The sequence below is a fragment of the Haliotis cracherodii genome, unplaced genomic scaffold (assembly GCF_022045235.1).
Source record: "Haliotis cracherodii isolate W230 unplaced genomic scaffold, xgHalCrac1.p SCAF_14, whole genome shotgun sequence".
NCBI lineage: Eukaryota > Metazoa > Mollusca > Gastropoda > Lepetellida > Haliotidae > Haliotis > Haliotis cracherodii.
This window is the reverse complement of record NW_027266269.1, coordinates 25,603,342-25,615,673: the sequence shown is the minus strand read 5'-3', so window position 1 is coordinate 25,615,673 and position 12,332 is coordinate 25,603,342.

The following is a 12,332-nucleotide window of genomic DNA, read 5'->3' as shown; positions in this document are numbered from 1 at the left end:
ATGACCAGATTGTTTAATACATGTATCTAAATACGTTATGCCAGGGCTATGCTAAAAATGTTCCCAATCGGACATTTTGAGACATCTCCCGAGACCTACAGTGTGTACCCGGGTAGGGTCGGGTAATAGGGGGTGGGTACCCGGGTAGTAAATGTGGACTCGTCTCAGCCCCAGTACACATGAACAACCTCTCGTCTCTTTTGGTGGTATTTACCTGCTTAAACTGCTTTTTGTTTTCATTATTAAACATATGTTCTCGGACAAGGAATAGATGATGTTTTCCGGTTTAATAGTGAGTGAGTTATTATGGTTTAACGCCGCTTTTAGCAATATTCCAGCAATATCACGGCGGGGGACACCAGAAATGGGCTTCACACATTGTACCCATGTCGGGAATCGAACCCGGGTCTTCGGCGTGACGAGCGAAAGCTTTAGCCACTGGGGTACCCGACCCCACTTTCCGGTTTAATAAACGTCAACCATTAACAGCAGGGGGGCACGGGTGCCCCAGTCGTCTAAGGCGCCGCGATTCGCTGTGCAGAGATGCGTCCCCTGGACATGCCAGAAACCTATGATTGTGGGTTCGAATTCCGGATCACCCCGATTATGTTTCTAGGTTTGTCAGCACCATCCCCATGCTCGTGGGTTTCACCGAAGTGGTAAACGTCTAAGACCTGCATCACTTCGGGCTTTCCTCCCACATTAAGCTGACACGCAGTGATATAACTGGAATACTGTTAAAAGCGGGGTAAAACCCAACTCACTCACTCACTCTCTAAAGAAGAGTCTACTCACTCACTCATTAACACCAACGAAACGCTTTAATGAGCTTGTAGGTTGAGTTCATCTTTGCTCTGGGTATTATCTCCATTCGTATGCTTTGTTTGTTTGGTTGTTGTTTGACGCCGCACTCAGCAATATTCCAGCTATATAACGGCGGTCTGTAAATAATCGAGTCTGGACCAGACAATCCAGTGATTGATATCATGAGCATCGATCCACGCCCGTTAGTCGCCTTTTACGACAAGCATAGTCGCCTTTTACGAAAAGCATAGGTTGCTGAAGACCTATTCTACCCCGGATCTTCACGGGCATTCGGATCCCATCGGTCGGGCAGAGTACGTTAATTTTTTGGCAACCACTCTGTATCAACACAGTTTGATAGTGTTTAATAAACACATGCGTTAAACAACAAACCAACCAACCAACCAGCTTCGAATGCCTCGGTTAGATTTACCCTATGTGTAAAACCCAAGAGTGAAGCCCACTTCTGGTGTCACAGGGGTATTATGCTGGATATGTCTAACGTGTGATTATAACAGCTTACTTCCTTGTCCTTGAAATTAAGCATTATCATATTACAGATAGTGTTATCAATGCAATTAAGACCCGTGAAGATTCCGGGGTAGAATAGGTCTTCAGCAACCCATGCTTGCCGTAAAAGGTGACTATGCTTGTCGTAAAAGGCGACTAACGGGATCGGGTGGTCAGGCTCACTGACTTGGTTGATGCATGTCATCGATCCCAATTGCGTGGATCGATGCTCATGACATTAATCACTGGATTGTCTGGTCCAGACTCGATTATTTACACACCGCCGTCATATAGCTGGAATATTGCTGAGTGTGGCGTTAAACAACAAACCAACCAACCAACAATGCAATTAACCAGCCCGGTAAACGTGGTATCACGATTCGATAAATGTTCAAATTAGCGCCTTTGAGGGAATACTTTCAAGCTACGATGCAATGCAATCGATGCTATGCCTTCTTCCTAAAAAAACTATTGACTAACATTCTATAACATTGGACGAGAAGTCGGTCACATGACCGCGAAATTGACGTTCTTAAGTGTATGAACAGGAAACCCCTGTGAATTCCCTAGCACGAATACATAGCGTTATTTCTCATCAGTTAGACCCTTTAATCTTGAACCCAGCGTTTTAGCACAGATTGAGAATAGTCAGGGAGTTTGACTGCATGATCCTCAACAGATATCCTCCCTACGACCCATCCGAGTGAGTGAGTGAGTGAGTGAGTGAGTGAGTGAGTTTGGTTTAACGCCGCTTTTAACGTTAATTAACACACACACACACACCACACACACCCCATCCTAGTGAACAAAACGAAGAAATGCAAACCCAAACTATCGTAGTATCGTAGTAGTGTGGATGGTTTTACGCCACTTTTAGCAATATTCCAGCAATATCACGGCCGGGGACACTAGAAATGGGCTTCACACATTGTACCCATGTCGGGAATCGAACGTAGACTAAATTTAATTGTTTTTAGAGTGAGTGAGTGAGTATGGTTTCACGCAGCTTTGAGCAATATCACGGCGGGGGAAACAGGAAATGGGCTTCACACATTATACCCATGTCGGGAATCGAACCCGGATCTTCGGCGTGACGAGTGAACGCTTTAACCACTAGGATACCCGACCGCCCCAATTGATTTTAGAACTACATCATTCGAGGTACAAAGATAGTGATATATAGCGATGCTCCGAATTTCATACAGTGTAGCCTTCATTCTATGAAGGTTCAAACTCTAATGAACTCACACAAAGTGAAAGTCAATTCTTAAATACATTAGTCGATTGGCACTATATCTTAACTTGGCGGGTCACTCAACATTGCATTCATACGCGGTTTCTGACGCTACCTTATTGAGTGAAATTACGCCATTATTTTAGGCATGAAGTTGTATGACTGAAACATATTATCGTCATGAATAAACCACGAAGGCTCACATTATACAATTTGTAATTCTAACTTATGATATTTACGATACGGAGGCGAACATAATACATATTTTCTGTTCCTAATAGGGGCGGTGGGGTAGCCTAGTGGTTAAAGCGTTCGCTCTTCACGTCGAAGACCCGGGTTCGATTCCCCACATAAATTCAAATTATGAAGCCCAATTTTGGTGTCTCCCGCCGTGTTATTGCTGGAATATTGTTAAAGCGGCGTAAAACCATATTCTCACTCACTCACTCACTCACTCACTCATTAGTCCTGATATATGATATTTACGATACGTAAACACACTCAGCGAATAATCTGTGTTTAGGTGACGTGTCCGCGGCACGAAAACATCTGCAATCTCTACACTATGTAAAGCACGTGCACAACGTCATTAAAATCAGATCTTAGTTCTCACTACCACTAAACAAAGATCTGAAGACATCCCTTTAGGGGTCACCTCAGAACGACCTTTCATCCGACCAATCAGAGCGTCGCTTACCAGATCATGAAAGAGACAGTCGGAAAGTGTTTTCTATACACGGGCTATTCCGAACGATAGTTACGGGCTTAACGACTCTATCCATTCAATCTAGATCATCTATTAGCCTTTCCAGAATGTTCTTTTGTTCAGGTTTCAAATGTTAATTGAGAATTTGTCAAAATATGTTTCGAAGCGTAGTCGCCAATTTGAAATTAGTGCCGTAGAGCACGAGAAAGCTGCCTTCTGATTGGCTAATGTCGATTTCTTGTCAGTCATTCCATTGGTCGGTCAAGTTCAAGTTCGCGCAAGGTCGTACTGACGTGGCCCGTAATGGTGTCCCCAGATCCTTTTTTAGCGGTAGCAAGAACCTAGATCTGATTTTAATTAGACTGAGCTCGTGCATTACATGTACCTTGTGTTTGTGTTGTGATTTTAGCAGTGGAGATTACATTAAGATAACGCCGTGTCCCCCACACAGACTCAGGACACCCCACCCAAAACGCTCCACCCCCTCGCCTTGGATCACTTTTGCACTAAGCACTCCAAGGCAGGCAACGTGTACAGCGTTGAACGACGGAAGGGACCTCACTCTGTTAGCCTTGCACTACAAGGTGCATTCTCTATTCTCAAACGTAAAAATATCAGTTCAAACCCCATCGTGAAATAGGGTAACTGTATTTTGTATCAATGTCATATATCAGTATGTCTTATTTTCGTTTCATAAGTTTTAGTAAAAATATATCAATTGTTTTCCTGTAGTTTCTGAATGAACTTTTAACAACATTCTTTGATGTTGCCAAAGGCTTAAGTGAACTTGCTGACATCACTGGATCTTTATGTGTCACCGCAATCTGTTACTGATAACAAGCCGTTTTCGTTTTATCTAGGGGTCAGAGATCACATCTGAAGCTACAGCCAGCGGTCAACCCAACAGGAACTGTCAGAAGCGGCGTAAAATCCAAACAGTCTCACATGCCGGTGGAAGGGAGATAACCCTTGAGGCGGTTTCAAGCAAATCTTGCGACCCAAGCACGCCCTCAATCCAAATACAACTGCAACTCAGCGTTGTGATTGAAGCAGATACCGATCACACGTCATGTCTTTATCATATTCGAAATACATTTGCCTCGCATCCGTTAAACACTCAGAATATCTTCCAACTTTGAGAAATTTTGATTTGAACATATTTTAATCACAAAAAGAGAATGGGATTTGGTACAAGTTTTCCAACTTAGGACACCTTCTCCCAAATCGAGAAATTGTATTGCTGTTTGCTTTGGCAGTATTCTGGGTCAGAATAGGTCTCCTGAAGGTGAGATGGGGTTTAATGTCGCTGTATTTCGGGTCAGAATAGCTCCTGAAGGTGAGATGGGGTTTAATGTCGCTGTATTTCGGGTCAGAATAAGTCTCCTGAAGGTGAGATGGGGTTTAATGTCGCTGTATTCCGGGTCAGAATAGGTTCCCTGAAGGTAAGGTGAGATGGGGTTAAATATCGCTGTATTTCAGGTCAGAATAAGTCTCCAGAAGGTGAGATGGGGTTTATTGTCCCTGTATTTTGGGTCAGAAAAGGTCCCCTGAATCCGAGATGGGGTTTAATGTCGCTGTATTCCGGGTCAGAATAGGTTCCCTGAAGGTGAGGTGAGATGGGGTTAAATATCGCTGTATTCTGGGTCAGAATAGATCTTCTGAAGGTGAGATGGGGTTAAATATCGCTGAATTCTGGGTCAGAATAGATCTCCTGGAGGTGAGATGGGGTTAAATATCGCTGAATTCTGGGTCAGAATAGATCTCCTGAAGGTGAGATGGGGTTTAATGTCGCTGTATTTCAGGTCAGAAGAGGTCCCCTGAAGGTGAGATGGGGTTTAATGTCGCTGTATTTCAGGTTAGAAGAGGTCCCCTGAAGGTGACATGGGGTTTAATGTCGCTGTAATCAGGTCAGAAGAGGTCCCCTGAAGGTGAGATGGGGTTTAATGTCGCTGTATTTCAGGTCAGAAGAGGTCCCCTGAAGGTGAGATGGGGTTTAATGTCGCTGTATTTCAGGTCAGAATAGATCTCCTGAAGGTGAGATGGGATTTAATGTCGCTGTATTCCGTGTCAGAATAGGTTCCCTGAAGGTGAGATGGGGTTTAATGTCGCTGTATTTCAGGTCAGAATAGGTCCCCTGAAGATGAGATGGGGTTTAATGTCCCTGTATTTTGGGTCAGAAAAGGTCCCCTGAATCCGAGATGGGGTTTAATGTCGCTGTATTTCGGGTCCGAAGAGGTCCCCTGAAGGTGAGGTTGGATGGAGTTTAATGTGTCTGTATTCCGGATCAGAATATATGCCTTGATGATGAGATGGGGTTAAAGGCGCTGTATTCCGGGTCAGAATAGGTTCCCTGAAGGTAAGGTGAGACGGGGTTAAATATCGCTGTATTCTGGGTCAGAATAGATCTCCTGAAGGTGAGATGGGGTTTAATGTCGCTGTATTTCGGGTCAGAAAAGGTCCTGAAGGTGAGATGGGGTTTAATGTCGCTGTATTTCAGGTCAGAATAGGTCCCCTGAAGGTGAGCATGGGTTTAATGTCGCTGTATTTCGAGTCAGAAGAGGTCCCCTGAAGGTGAGATTGGGTTTAATGTCGCTGTATTTCGGGTCAGAATAAGTCTCCTGAAGGTGAGATGGGGTTTAATGTCGCTGTATTTCGGGTCAGAAAAAGTCTCCTGAAGGTGAGATGGGGTTTAATGTCGCTGTATTTCGGGTCAGAAGAGGTCTCCTGAAGGTGAGATGGGGTTTAATGTCGCTGTATTTCGGGTCAGAATAAGTCTCCTGAAGTTGAGATGGGGTTTCATGTCGCTGTATTTCGAGTCAGAAGAGGTCCCCTGAAGGTAAGGTGAGATGGGGTTTAATGTCGCTGTATTTCGGGTCAGAATAAGTCTCCTGAAGGTAAGATGGGGTTTAATGTCGCTGTATTTCGTGTCAGAATACGTCCCCTGAAGGTGAGATGGGGTTTAATGTCGCTGTATTTCGAGTCAGAAGAGGTCCCCTGAAGGTGAGATTGGGTTTAATGTCGCTGTATTTCAGGTCAGAAGAGGTCCCCTGAAGGTGAGATGGGGTTTAATGTCGCTGTATTTCAGGTCAGAAGAGGTCCCCTGAAGGTGAGATGGGGTTTAATGTCGCTGTATTTCAGGTCAGAAGAGGTCCCCTGAAGGTGAGATGGGGTTTAATGTCGCTGTATTTCAGGTTAGAAGAGGTCCCCTGAAGGTGAGATGGGGTTTAATGTCGCTGTATTTCAGGTCAGAAGAGGTCCCCTGAAGGTGAGATGAGGTTTAATGTCGCTGTATTTCAGGTCAGAAGAGGTCCCCTGAAGGTGAGATGGGGTTTAATGTCGCTGTATTTCATGTCAGAATAGATCTCCTGAAGGTGAGATGGGGTTTAATGTCGCTGTATTCCGTGTCCGAATAGGTTCCCTGAAGGTGAGGTGAGATGGGGTTTAATGTCGCTGTATTTCAGGTCAGAATAGGTCCCCTGAAGGTGAGATGGGGTTTAATGTCCCTGAATTTTGGGTCAGAAAAGGTCCACTGAATCCGAGATGGGGTTTAATGTCGCTTTATTTCGGGTCCGAAGAGGTCCCCTGAAGGTGAGGTTGGATGGAGTTTAATGTGTCTGTATTCCGGATCAGAATATATGCCTTGATGATGAGATGGGGTTAAAGGCCCTGTATTCCGGGTCAGAATAGGTCCCCTGAAGTTGAGGATGGGTGGAATTTAATGTCGCTGTATTCCGGGTCAGAATAGGTCCCTTGAAGGTTAGGTTGGATGGAGTTTAATGTCGCTCTATTCCGGATCAGAGTAGATGCCTTGAAGGTGAGATGGGGTTAAAGGCGCTGTATTCCGGGTCAGAATAGGTCCCCTGAAGGTGAGGTTGGATGGAGTTTAATGTCCCTCTATTCCGGGTCAGAATAGGTCCCCTGAAGGTGAGGTTGGATGGAGTTTAATGTCCCTGTATTCCGGGTCAGAATAGGTCCCCTGAAGGTGAGGTTGGATGGAGTTTAATGTCCCTCTATTCCGGGTCAGAATAGGTCCCCTGAAGGTGAGATGGGGTTAAATATCGCTGTATTCCGGGTCAGAATAGGTCCCCTGAAGGTGAGATGGGGTTAAATATCGCTGTATTTCAGGTTAGAATAGGTCCCCTGAAGGTGAGATGGGGTTAAATATCGCTGTATTCCGGGTCAGAATAGGTCCCCTGAAGATGAGATGGGGTTAAATATCCCTGTATTCCGGGTCAGAATAGGTCCCCTGAAGGTGAGATTGGGTTTAATGTTGCTGTATTCCGGGTCAGAATGGTTCAGCTCTCCAGGTTGAAAGTTTGAGTGTAATATGACACCGATGCGCACAGAGCGATTCTCAATGGTGATTGGTCTGTTGAAGCGATAAGAGGTCATATTGCGTCTTTTGAGAACAAAACTTTATTACGTTACAATTTGCTAAAATTATCTGAACAGGCTACAGTTTGTTTTTCTCAAGGCCATCTAATGCTATTTTGTTCTTAAAAAGGGTAATAAATAGAACAACCTACACGAAACTCGGAACTACGGATTTCCTGCAACAAGCCAAGGTTCGGTGCTTCCACCATTGCTTCATTCGAGACAGATGAACCCTAAGTTGTCACTGCCCGCTATAAATTTCCTTATATTTTAAACAGTACCTATCTGTTTTTCATAGTTCGTGTTCAAAATGTATGTTCTAGATCTCCGAACGATATATCGTACGTAAATATATAGTATTATCCAGATCTCTGAATGATATATCGTGTGTAAATATATTCCCAGATCTCTGAATGATATATCAGATATAAATCAATACCCAAATCACCGAATGATATATCATGTATAAATATATACCAAGATCTCCGAATGATATATCGTGTGTAAATCTATACCCAGATCTCTGAATGATATATCATGTATAAATATATACCAAGATCTCCGAATGAGATATCGTGTGTAAATATATACCCAGATCTCTGAATGATATATCGTATGTGAATCTATACCAAGATCTCTGAATGATATATCGTGTCCAAATCTATACCCAGATCTCTGAATGATATATCGTGTGTAAATCTATACCCAGATCTCTGAGTGATATATCGTGTGTAAATCTATACCCAGATCTCTGAATGATATATCGTGTGTAAATCTATACCCAGATCTCTGAATGATATTTCGTGTGTAAATCTATACCCAGATCTCTGAATGATATATCGTGTGTAAATCTATACCCAGATCTCTGAATGATATATTGTGTGTAAATCTATACCCAGATCACTGAATGATATATCGTGTGTAAATCTATACCCAGATCTCTGAGTAATATATCGTGTATAAATCTATACCCAGATCTCTGAATGATATATCGTGTGTAAATCTATACCCAGATCTCTGAATGATATATCGTGTATAAATCTATACCCAGATCTCCGAATGATATATCGTGTGTAAATCTATACCCAGATCTCTGAATGATATATCGTGTATAAATTTATACCCAGATCTCTGAATGATATATCGTGTGTAAATCTATACCAAGATCTAGGAATGATATATCGTGTGTAAATCTATACCCAGATCTATGAATGATATATCGTATGTGAATCTATACCCAGATCTCTGAATGATAAATCGTGTGCATATCTATACCCAGATCTCTGAGTGATATATCGTGTGTGAATCTATACCCAGATCTCTGAATGACATATCGTGTGTAAATCTATACCCAGATCTCTGAATGATATATCGTGTGCAAATCTATACCCAGATCTCTGAATGATATATCGTGAGTAAATCTATACCCAGATCTATGAATGATATATCGTGTGTAAATCTATACCCAGATCTATGAATGATATATCGTGTGTAAATCTATACCCAGATCTCTGAATGATATATCGTGTGTAAATCTATACCCAGATCTCTGAATGATATAACGTGTGTAAATCTATACCCAAATCTCTGAACGATATATCGTGTGTAAATCTATACCCAGATCTCTGAGTGATATATCGTGTATAAATCTATACCCAGATCTATGAATGATATATCGTGTGTAAATCTATACCCAGATCTCTGAATGATATATCGTGTGTAAATCTGTACCCAGATCTCTGAATGATATATCGTGTGTAAATCTATACCCATATCTCTGAATGATATATCGTGTATAAATTTATACCCAGATCTCTGAATGATATATCGTGAGTAAATCTATACCCAGATCTATGAATGATATATCAGATGTAATCTATACCCAGATCTATGAATGATATATCGTATGTGAATCTATACCCAGATCTCTGAATGATATATCGTGTGTAAATCTATACCCAGATCTCTGAATGATATATCGTGTGCAAATCTATACCCAGATCTCTGAATGATATATCGTGTGTAAATCTATACCCAGATCTCTGAATGATATATCGTATGTGAATCTATACCCAGATCTCTGAATGATATATATCGTGTGCATCTATACCCAGATCTATGAATGATATATCGTGTGTAAATCTATACCCAGATCTCTGAATGATATATCGTGTGTAAATCTATACCCAGATCTAGGAATGATATATATCGTGTGCAAATCTATACCCAGATCTATGAATGATATATCGTGTGTGAATCTATACCCAGATCTCTGAATGATATATCGTGTGTAAATCTATACCCAGATCTCTGAATGATATATCGTGTGCAAATCTATGCCCAGATCTATGAATGATATATCGTGTGTAAATCTATACCCAGATATCCGAATGATATATCGTGTGTAAATATATACCCAGATCTCTGAATGATATATATCGTGTGCATCTATACCCAGATCTATGAATGATATATCGTGTGTGAATCTATACCCAGATCTCTGAATGATATATCGTGTGTAAATCTATACCCAGATATCCGAATGATATATCGTGTGCAAATCTATGCCCAGATCTATGAATGATATATCGTGTGTAAATCTATACCCAGATATCCGAATGATATATCGTGTGTAAATATATACCCAGATCTATGAATGATATATCGTGTGTAAATCTATACCCAGATCTATGAATGATATATCGTGTGTAAATATATACCCAGATCTATGAATGATATATCGTGTGTAAATCTATACCCAGATCTATGAATGATATATCGTGTGTAAATATATACCCAGATCTCTGAGTGATATATCGTGTGTAAATATATACCCAGATCTATGAATGATATATCGTGTGTAAATCTATACCCAGATCTCTGAATGATATATCGTGTGTAAATCTATACCCAGATATCCGAATGATATATCGTGTGCAAATCTATGCCCAGATCTATGAATGATATATCGTGTGTAAATCTATACCCAGATATCCGAATGATATATCGTGTGTAAATATATACCCAGATCTCTGAATGATATATATCGTGTGCATCTATACCCAGATCTATGAATGATATATCGTGTGTGAATCTATACCCAGATCTCTGAATGATATATCGTGTGTAAATCTATACCCAGATATCCGAATGATATATCGTGTGCAAATCTATGCCCAAATCTGTGAATGATATATCGTGTGTAAATCTATACCCAGATATCCGAATGATATATCGTGTGTAAATATATACCCAGATCTATGAATGATATATCGTGTGTAAATCTATACCCAGATCTATGAATGATATATCGTGTGTAAATATATACCCAGATCTCTGAGTGATATATCGTGTGTAAATCTATACCCAGATATCCGAATGATATATTGTGTGTAAATATATACCCAGATCTCTGAGTGATATATCGTGTACAAATGTACATCTGAGGTACATATATATCCATAGATCCGGGAATATACAACAAATAGGCTTTATATCATGCCCGATTGCCACTTAGACTTTATAGACCAAGATCAACCACATTGGTAGACATTCTGTCAGCTGCTCGGTCAATTTGAAGAATGTTTTATCTGACGCAAGGTCCTACCCCTTTTCAAAACTCTACGGGGGCGGTGGGGATGCCTAGTGGTTAAAGCGTTCTCTCGTCACGCCGAAGACCCGGGTTTGATTCCCGACATGGGTACAATGTGTGAAGCCCATTTCTGGTGTCCCCCGCCGTGATATTGCTAGAATATTGCTAAAAGCGGCGTAAAACCATACTCACTCACTCAAAATTCTACGGAGCAAACAAACGACACACCTGCTTGAATCAGGTTTGTTTTTTGTTGTTTGACGATGAAGTAAAAAATATTCTTCCTATTTCACGACTTACCGTAAATACTCCAGTATGTGCGCGAGGCTAGCCAGAGGACGATAGCCTTTCCGCCAATCTCGTCTCTTTCCGTCACTCTCCGTAATCGCAAAAAAGAATCGGCTGTAAGTGTAGGAAATGAGGCAACTTCTGCCCAAACAGTAAACAGGCTTCCGCTATAACACGATCACTGATGCACAATTCTTGTGCGTTACCGTTTCATCAGTGTTTAAATTTCGTTATTCTTACATATACTAAGCTATTTATTTAGGTTAGGTTATTTGTTGCTTAACGCCGCACACAGACATATTCCAGCTGTATAACATCGGTCTGTAAATACTCGAGTCTGGACCAGACAATCCAGTGATTGACATCATGAGCATCGATCCACGCAATTGGGATACGATGACATGCAGCAACCAAGTCAGCGAGCCTGACCACCCAATCCCGTTAGTCGCCTCTTTAGACAAGCATTGTCGCCTTTTACGGCACGCATGGGTTGCTGAAGACCTATTTACCACAACAAATAACTCTCGTAATCGTAAGATCAGTCACATAACTTATGCAAACGGCCGCTTTTGCCAACATTAGAAGCCATTCCTTTCTGTCGCCTGGACGCTAGGACGTGTACATCACGTGACGGTCATGTGGTCAAATATAGTCCCTGCTTATAGTCACAACGTGTACGACCTGCGCTTGCAGTCGGAAAGCGCACGTAAAATCCCCAACCTCAGTCAGTCAGTTAGCCAGGGGTGAAAAACATTTGCCTGAATACCTTAACCTTTTCCGTTGTATGGAGGAGAAATCTGTAAACAATTTTTAATTGGTAGTAA